At 39.4% G+C, this 8,395-nt stretch overlaps 1 protein-coding gene across 1 annotated transcript in view; it reads left to right on the top strand.

The window, feature by feature from the left end:
• Window positions 1–4,259: 4,259 nt before the first annotated feature.
• LOC114547963 (leucine zipper putative tumor suppressor 2 homolog) overlaps window positions 4,260–8,395 on the top strand; it is a 31,658-nt gene continuing 27,522 nt past the window's right edge. Inside the window, exon 1 of the mRNA XM_028567530.1 lies at window positions 4,260–4,532. The gene's annotated coding sequence lies outside the window, so the exon portion shown is untranslated. The remainder of the gene's footprint in view (window positions 4,533–8,395) is intronic.

The raw sequence follows: 8,395 nt of genomic DNA, 5'->3' as shown, positions 1-8,395 counted from the left end.
TGAATCTATTTCAACTGAACCTGCAGAAATACTTCACTCGTGCTCAACGTCTGTCTCTTCGAGATTAGTGGGGACAAGAGAGGACACATGTAGACCGTTAATGATTGTTTTCTTATTACAACACATATGGACATATGATTCATAATCAACTTTTCCTCGATTAGGAGAAGCATAAAAACCATATGCTCCGTTCAGCTGAGGGACAAACTCTTTAATGTTATTAACTTAATTACAACACTGACTCTGCAGCTGCCATGGAAATACAGTTTATGGCTGCTGTCCGTCAAAATTATCATTAAATCCCCTGTCAGACGTGTGAATGTCATTGGACTCTTTCATGTTGTGTTATTTTTCTGAATGAGCCTTTACATTTTCAAACCACAACACATCGCCACACCATTGTATGTTTTATGCTGGATTTCAAAGGTTCAAAAAGGTCTATTAGCTTTATTGAGGCATTGAAATTACACATTAGACAACACCCATGATCATTTCAGATAGATAATCCACTCTGTTCTTAAAATATACAAATAAAATAACCCATCATTATGTCAGATAAGAAGCTCCTTTCAAACCTCTGCAACGTCACAGCAGCATCAGGTGTGGATGGGAACAAAACTTTACAGCCAGAACATAGTTTAGTTTGAGCTAATCGTGAAGGTGAACAGTGAACTGTCAGTTGTAAACATCCATCACAGTTTACAGACCAACTTCTTGATTTAACTTCAACCTACCATATTAACCATAGTTGAGCACACACACACAAGTTTCCTGTGCAACAAGGGATTATTACAGTTTGGATGTGCTCGCTTTTAGTTTCACATTAAATAAAGAGGTTTAGATTATAAATTGTCGGCTATTTTACAACCTCTCTTTTTGTCTGACTGCTTGTGATTCTTGCCCTGTTGTATCGATGTTGTTGTGTTTGCAGATCTCAGTAAAAGTTAACTTGCTTGAGTACAATATTATTGTAACTGATAGGAGTGATGGCCAAGACTATAATAATAGGACACAAATTGTGATGTTATCCTTTCAAATAGTCATATGAATACAAGGCATGCATTGTTCTCCGTTGTATCACTGAAAATGCCTGTTTCTGATTAAGTAAATACTTTTTCCTCAGCTTGTGGTAATAATGGACTGGTGTTCATATTGTAACAACCTTTTCATTTACTACTGAGTCACTGGGCTTGGAGGCAGGTCAGAGAGGACATGATACATGGTTTTGTTTGTTTCTCTCCTGGGCTCTCAACAGTGTGCGATCAGCAGATCAAGGTAAAACAGGCAGTGTGTTTGGGTTCATTCCCCTTGTCCCCTCCCCTACGTGTCATTCATGCAATTTGCTTTGGCTGAGCGTTACTTTCAGTTACACTCTATTGAGCTTACTGCTGCGGATTTTGGGTATGAGTGCCTAATTGTTTCTTTGCAAGATTGTCATCAGTTGTGTTGTTTTTCTAACCGCAAACACATAAAAATGCTGAAAGAAGTGCACTGTTGAATAACTCACGGAAAGAAACATGCATAAAGACACACAAGCAAAGAGAGCTTGGTGTGTATTCCACAGAAAAAAAAAACTGTTCATAATGTAAATCAAATACAAAGTGCAGGAATGGGAATATCAAGTACACTAATTGCATTATAGTGCACCTGGGAAAACCTTAAAAATGTATTTCCCTTGCTTCCTCTGCACTTGCCTAATGCATCATAATGGAGAGTACTGCAGTTTCACATTCAGGAAATGGACTCTCAAATAGCAGAGATCTAGGGGCCATTTCTGAGTGAAATGAGTTGCAGCGTCATTGTCCAATTACTTTTCACCAATTATCTCCACCCGGCATGTTTATGAATAAAATGAGCTCACAGTTGACGCAGGGGGGAGGTCATTATCAGCCAACACAACATAATTGCAGATATGCTGGCTGCTTTGGGCAATGATAGGCATCTTGGGGCATGCACGCCCCGGCCGGGAGCAGACAGCAGCGAGAACACACAATGTCCCCCATGCTCGAGTAGCGAAGAGCAGAGTCAGAGGTTTGAATTTGGGAGTCATTATCAACAGACACGCTACATTCAACCCACACACAATTATCAATTACTGTAACAACTCTTCTCAAATTCTCTAGTGGCCAGATAAGTGTGGGACAATTTTCCTCCATTCCCATCAGGCCTGATTGCTGGAGCTCCACCAGCTTCACAAAGCCGCCCTGTTCAGTAAATCCAATTTCCTCGCAAATGGAGTTCAGCTCTTTGAAAATGAAGGAAAACTTAAGAAATGTGCTACATACACACAAAGTTAATAAGCCCACAAGTGTGTTTAGACAGAAGTATGCTAATTATGTTAGGTGCTGCTTTACATGCAGAAAGTTTATTTACTGCCTCAGATGGGGAACATTGTAAATATTATGCTTTGTACTTGATACACATCAGCATTGTCATTGTGAGCATGATTTCGCATTAATTAGCCTATACAGTAGCATGTATGTGCATTTATGGTATGTTGGACCAGTCAGTCAGAGTTAGAGATGGGCCTATACCATTTTTTGCTTCCCGATACCGTTTCCGATACCTGAACTTGCGTATCGGCCGATACCAAGTACCGATCCGATACCAGTGTGTCATATATTTTATTATGTTTTAACAATTGTGTACTACCTGCATGGATGTGATATTATTTCTATCTTTGTTGTCTGTCTGGCTCAGGTTAAACATGAACAAATACAAACAATGAATGCCACAGAACTTTCTTTTATTCTCCAGTTAGCCAGTCAGTTATAATGGAAAAAGAACATAAATTAACTTCTTTAACGTAGATTTTCTTTAGGGCTTTATTACGTGGTATTGGATCGGTGCATAAACTCCAGTACTTCCCGATACCGATAGCAGCGTTTTAGGCAGTATCGGAACCGATACCGATACTGGAATCGGTATCGGACCATCTCTAGTCAGAGTTCAACTCTAAAAATGCCAAGCAAACAGGGATTTTTAATTATTATTAGTGTGCTTCTTATCTCATTTTCTTGCCTCAGTGGAAAAAAAAATACATGGTGACATTGAAAACTACAGAGTAAAATCTCTCAGTGGGACTATGTATAGCCTTGTTTTACTCCTCTGGAGCAGAAAGGCTTGCCTGAGAGGGTTGAGGTTAGTCAGGTATGACCTCGTTCTACATATTTAGAATACAGAGCAGAGAACCGGTTGTGCTGGAACAGGCCGGGAATCTAGGGGACTTTATGTTCATTACAAACCATTGTTCTGTAGGCCTCTGTTCCGTAATCCCTTTACAACCAAAACACACTGGTTCAATCTGATTATTTTTTAAAGACATACATGTTTAAAATGGTCCTAATAGCATACATTTGTGGTGTTTTTAATGCTGATGGTATGTTCATATGAAATACTGTATGAAATGAATAGTTTGGGTGTTTGAAAAGTGTTTAATTTATTATTTAACCTACTGTTCTTTGGCTTAAAGACAGTTTGTGTGAGGCAGATTGTGAGAGAGAGAGAGAGAGAGAGAGAGAGAGAGAGAGAGAGAGAGAGAGAGAGAGAGAGAGAGAGAGAGAGAGAGAAGTCAAGTACCTCACACATAGGACAAAACCGGAAGCTAGCGAGTTGATGCTCAAAATAAAAGCATGCGATTTTGCATAGCGTAATTTCCTATGCCACAAATTGCAGTATTTTGAATTCATTTCTATAGACAGGTATAGCCAAAGCATAACTGGGGAAATATGTTAAACATATAGCCTCTGTAATTGACACTTGCTGGCTAAGTGTTAACTGATTCAGAGAGGGGTTGATTTTCTAACATGTTGTCTACCCCATTCATGTTTAAAGAATAGGCTAAATCATTTGTATGTATTTGTATAATCATTGTTTATTTTTTACCCATCTTTGTTTAGCTTTCTTATCCTTGTTTTTTTTCTTAGTTGTAGGCCTATGTCTATTTCCATTTCCACTTCTATTGGAACTGTGTGTAACATGGAGGGGAACGAAAAACCAGTTTCAAATTCCTTGTGTGTGTACATACTTGGCCAATAAAGCTGAGTTGTGGTGGCTCAGAGTGTCGGCCCTCAACAACAAGATTGACGTGGCGTGCACTGCTTAGGATGGGTGATTGGATTTCACTAAATTGTACTGTAGGCCTACAGTTAGAAGTGTTGAATAATAAAGTCCATTCTTCAATTCTGATTCATACTTTAGGGGGGCAAAAAAAGTAGGCTATCTTATTTTGAAATCCATTACCGGACGTAGCCGTTATTTTTCTTGCTAGCTTTAGCCTTCGTTCTCTAAACACGAGCACCGCCTGTCCAGCTCCCTGCACAACAACAAACGTACTTTCCAGGCAGCAAAAGAAGCAACAGAGAAAGAAAGAAATACATTTAACATTCAGTGTAATCAACAGACACCATAGTAAAGTCACGAGTTTGTGGACAAAACGATTCAAAAAGGACAAAGAACACGTCGCATCCACATTTTTCTCAGCAGACTTTATAGAGCAGCTCTCCCGGACTGTCCACTCTCCACCGTGCACGGTAAGTTAACCATGCTTTTATTGGATTTTTATGATGTATTAATACTAATGTAAAGAGTAAAGTACAGGGTTGTAGCTGTAAAACTGCATGTGTCCTGTTGTCTTTGTAAGTTGATGGACACCTGAAAGTAACGTTAAAACTCTGCGCAGGTGTGTGAAGGTACAATTAATTAGTGAGCGTGTCTGTTGTTCCCTTTTTAGCTTAACCCCCCCAACACTATCTGTAAGTCATGGAGAATATTAAATGTAGTTTTTTTTGCTCAAGTATCCCAAACAAATTCTTTTACAATGTAAAATGTCGCCTGGAGGTCCCTCCTGAAGTCTTTGTGGTCCTCTCTAGTTCCCGTTTTTATCAACTTGTGCATCAGGCATGGCAGGTTCAATGGGTAGAGACATAACAAAGTGCCTCCTACAGTATACACACTCATTTCCTGCTCAGACTCGAGCTCCATTTCAGATCATATCTCAACAATTTCCTTATCGTGGACCCTGCATCCATCTCCCCAAAACACATTAATTTAAAGAAATATAGGCTTCCATATCCTACTGTTCTGTGCTCATGTTGTCCCAATTAATAAATAATAATGATAATAATAGTTTATACTTTATTAATCCCGCAAGGGAAATTACAATGTTTTCACTCTGTTGTTATTATTATTATTATTATTATTATTATACACATTACACACAAGCCTGAATTACACACACATGCTCAGTACCTATACGCACTAATGGGAGAGATTTCAGAGTGAGGGGGCTGCCCATGGAAAGGCGCCCCGAGCAGTTGGGGGTTCGGTGCCTTGCTCAAGAGTACCTTGGCAGTGCCCAGGAGGTGAACTGGCACCTCTCCAGCTACCAGTCCACCACCATACTTTGGTCCGTATGGGGACTTGAACCAGAAGTCACTGGAACATTATTGCTGTCTTAAGAAGTTGGTTATTTTCATGTTTTGTGTTTTAACTGTTCTCCCTGATTTAAGACGCATTGCTTTCCTGGTCTAGGGCAGTTTGTTCAGTGTCGTTCAGTGAGAAATAGAAATCACGAAGAAAATCTTTAAAGTTGTAGCACCATTTAGGACCCAGCTTCTTATGTGTCTATCCATCCCGTTTATGATTGACCTATCTCCCAGAACAAATAATCTTGGGCTGAATGGAACCTGGGTCCCTGCAGTCGGACATAGTTTATCATGTATCCCGGTCCAAAATTCCTGGACCTTATCACAGGACCATAGGACATGAAGTAATTGGCCTTCCTCTGTCTTACATTTCCAACAATTTGGTATGTCTTTCAGACCACTTCTAAACAATCTGGAGGGAGTCCGATGCATAATCTTAAACTGAATGAGGCGCACCCTCGCATCGCGTGGCAGTTCTAATATTCCTACAGATTCTGTCCCACTCCTCATCATCCAGTGTAATACTCAGATCCCTTTCCCTTGTCTTTTTGAGGGCTGTCCAGGCTACATCCCCCAGGTTCTGCATAAGCATAGAATAATGTGTGAATTCTTAACATGAATTGCATTCCCTCTCTTGACTCTTTCTATAGCCACTTTTGGCTCGACACAGAGGCACTTTTCACAGTATTATTGCATTGCCAGGTGCACTGTGGCACCAGAACTCCAGTTTGTGTAGGAGAAACAAGAACGTAATTCAGTGTTTTGCACACAAAAGTTTGCCTGTTGCTGATAAATTGGATTTCTCCTAAGATGGATTTATGGTGCATATATGCACAGCAGCTCTGTAGTATTTGTTTAAATACGCTCCAAAAATCACCAAGTGGGCTTATTTAAGTAATGAGGCTAAAAAAAAGCACCATGTCTATTTATTGTGTTCAGCTGCCTCATTTGTAAACAAAGGCCAAATACTTGAAAACGAGATGCTAACACGACAAAGAAGAACAAACAAACTAAACAGCAGAGCAACTCTCCTTGCTCCAGCCTTCATTCCCCAGCTCTACTTGATGTTATATGCACATTTTCTTCAGCATAAACACACACAGAGGTCAAGTGCTTACCTCAGCAAGCTTGAAAAAGGGCGGACTGTGTGCCTTGACAGTGGGAGGCCATAGTCTATTTGCATTGATAATGTCTCAAGGGATTTCATAAGCACATTGCAAGCTTCCCTCACATTTTCAGAGGAAGTGCTTTGTCAACATATTGGGGGGGTTGGCATCCGTGTGGAGTTCTAGTCTTCTACATGACAGGAATTATGACTCTGCATGTTTAGGAATGGGGTTCTACAGCATTTTATCTAATCTGAATCCAGTATTTATTTATCAATGGATCTGCATCCTTTTGGATCTCTTGTTGAATTTATTCATTTAGTTTGTTTAGGGAAGAGGCAATTTTAATTCTAATTTTTATTGCACTCAGTACAGTAACAAAATCAAGTTTTTAACAAATCTTAAGTAGGACTGGATATAATTTGAAACCTTTTAAGAAACATGTTAATGCATTACCTGAGTTTTGGTGCTGAAACCAAAATTATACTGTACTTTTTCAATACCAAAGTGAAGGGAAGAGGAACATTTTTTAACTCTTATTCATTTGACAAAATATACCAAACTGCTTAATGCATCAGTGGTAAGTAGATAACTTAAAACAATAGTGCAAAGAAAGAATTTGACCATGCATTCAATGACAACTTTAGATTCTCTACACTAAATGATACATTGTAAAGTATAATGTTATCATAGCCGATAAAAATGATTACCAAAACTATTTTTTTTAATTTTTTTTATGTAGATTGCATCAAGAGCTCCTCCATCTTTGGTCACCAGCTTCTTGCTCACTTCCTCTTTGAATACTGTATATTCCCTTTTATGTTCCTTCATCAGCACTATAACCTGCAGTCTGCGTTGTTATTTTGATGCCCCGCCGTAGAAAATATGTGGCTTCTATATCAAGGGAGCAAATGTACAGTCCTCTGGCCTCAAGGATTACAGCCATTAACATCAAAAGATTGTCTGAGGTAGCAACGTCTCACCTTTTCATGTGATATTTACTTTAAGGGGTTAAGTATAGCTGACAGTTTGTTCATGTGGGTGTATGTCCTCATGTTTACAGTTTAATTTTTAATTATTTGTTGGAACACAGAACACACCTTGTTTGTTTTCAGTTTGACTTTGTGAAGTTAGGGGAAAAGGGATGAGGTATGCATATTTATTAGTCCAAAAGCCCCTGTTTCATAATAGATCATGATGTGTTTTCTGTAAGTGATGGTCTCTCTGTCGTGCTGCTGCTCTCAAGGTTTCCCCTTGAGCTGTTTAAACTGGAGGTCAAGTCCTTGTTTTACGGCGACACAAACCATCTCCTTGAAGAACAAATAGAAAGAGAGAAACTTTAGAAGACAAGACAACAATGGAAACAGTGGGAGGTGTTTTGCTGTCAAGCGATATGAAGACTGTTGTTTTAAGCTGTCCCGAGGGCCCATCATGTCAAATAAAATGCTGATTTAGTATTTTGTAGGTTTCTTTGTTTATGTAGTGTCCCATTGTGTTGAATTTACTCTACTGTCGCTGTTTGCCTGCTGTAATTAGTGCTGTTGCAGTTTCCCACACCACAGTGTTTAAAACGGTCCAAAAATAATGACAGTGTGGCTTTTCAAACAATGAGCCGTGATGGTGTCTGTTTAGTCTGTGCATGACAAAGAAGGAATGCGTTGTGTTTTAAACTTGTGTATCATCGCTGTCGGGCAAAAAAACCTATCTCCATATTTCGTCAGTTTGATTTAGTTTTTTTCATAAATCTCTATTTCTCTCTCTCTCTCTCTCTCTCTCTCTCTCTCTCTCTCTCTCTCTCTCTCTCTCTCTCTCTCTCTCTCTCTCTCTCCACCCACCCCTCCCTCTCCTGGGTGTAAGTCCTGT

The sequence above is a fragment of the Perca flavescens genome, chromosome 21, assembly GCF_004354835.1.
Source record: "Perca flavescens isolate YP-PL-M2 chromosome 21, PFLA_1.0, whole genome shotgun sequence".
In the NCBI taxonomy this organism is placed as follows: domain Eukaryota; kingdom Metazoa; phylum Chordata; class Actinopteri; order Perciformes; family Percidae; genus Perca; species Perca flavescens.
The sequence above is the reverse complement of the archived record's forward strand: the minus strand, read 5'-3'. Positions and strand labels throughout refer to the sequence as shown.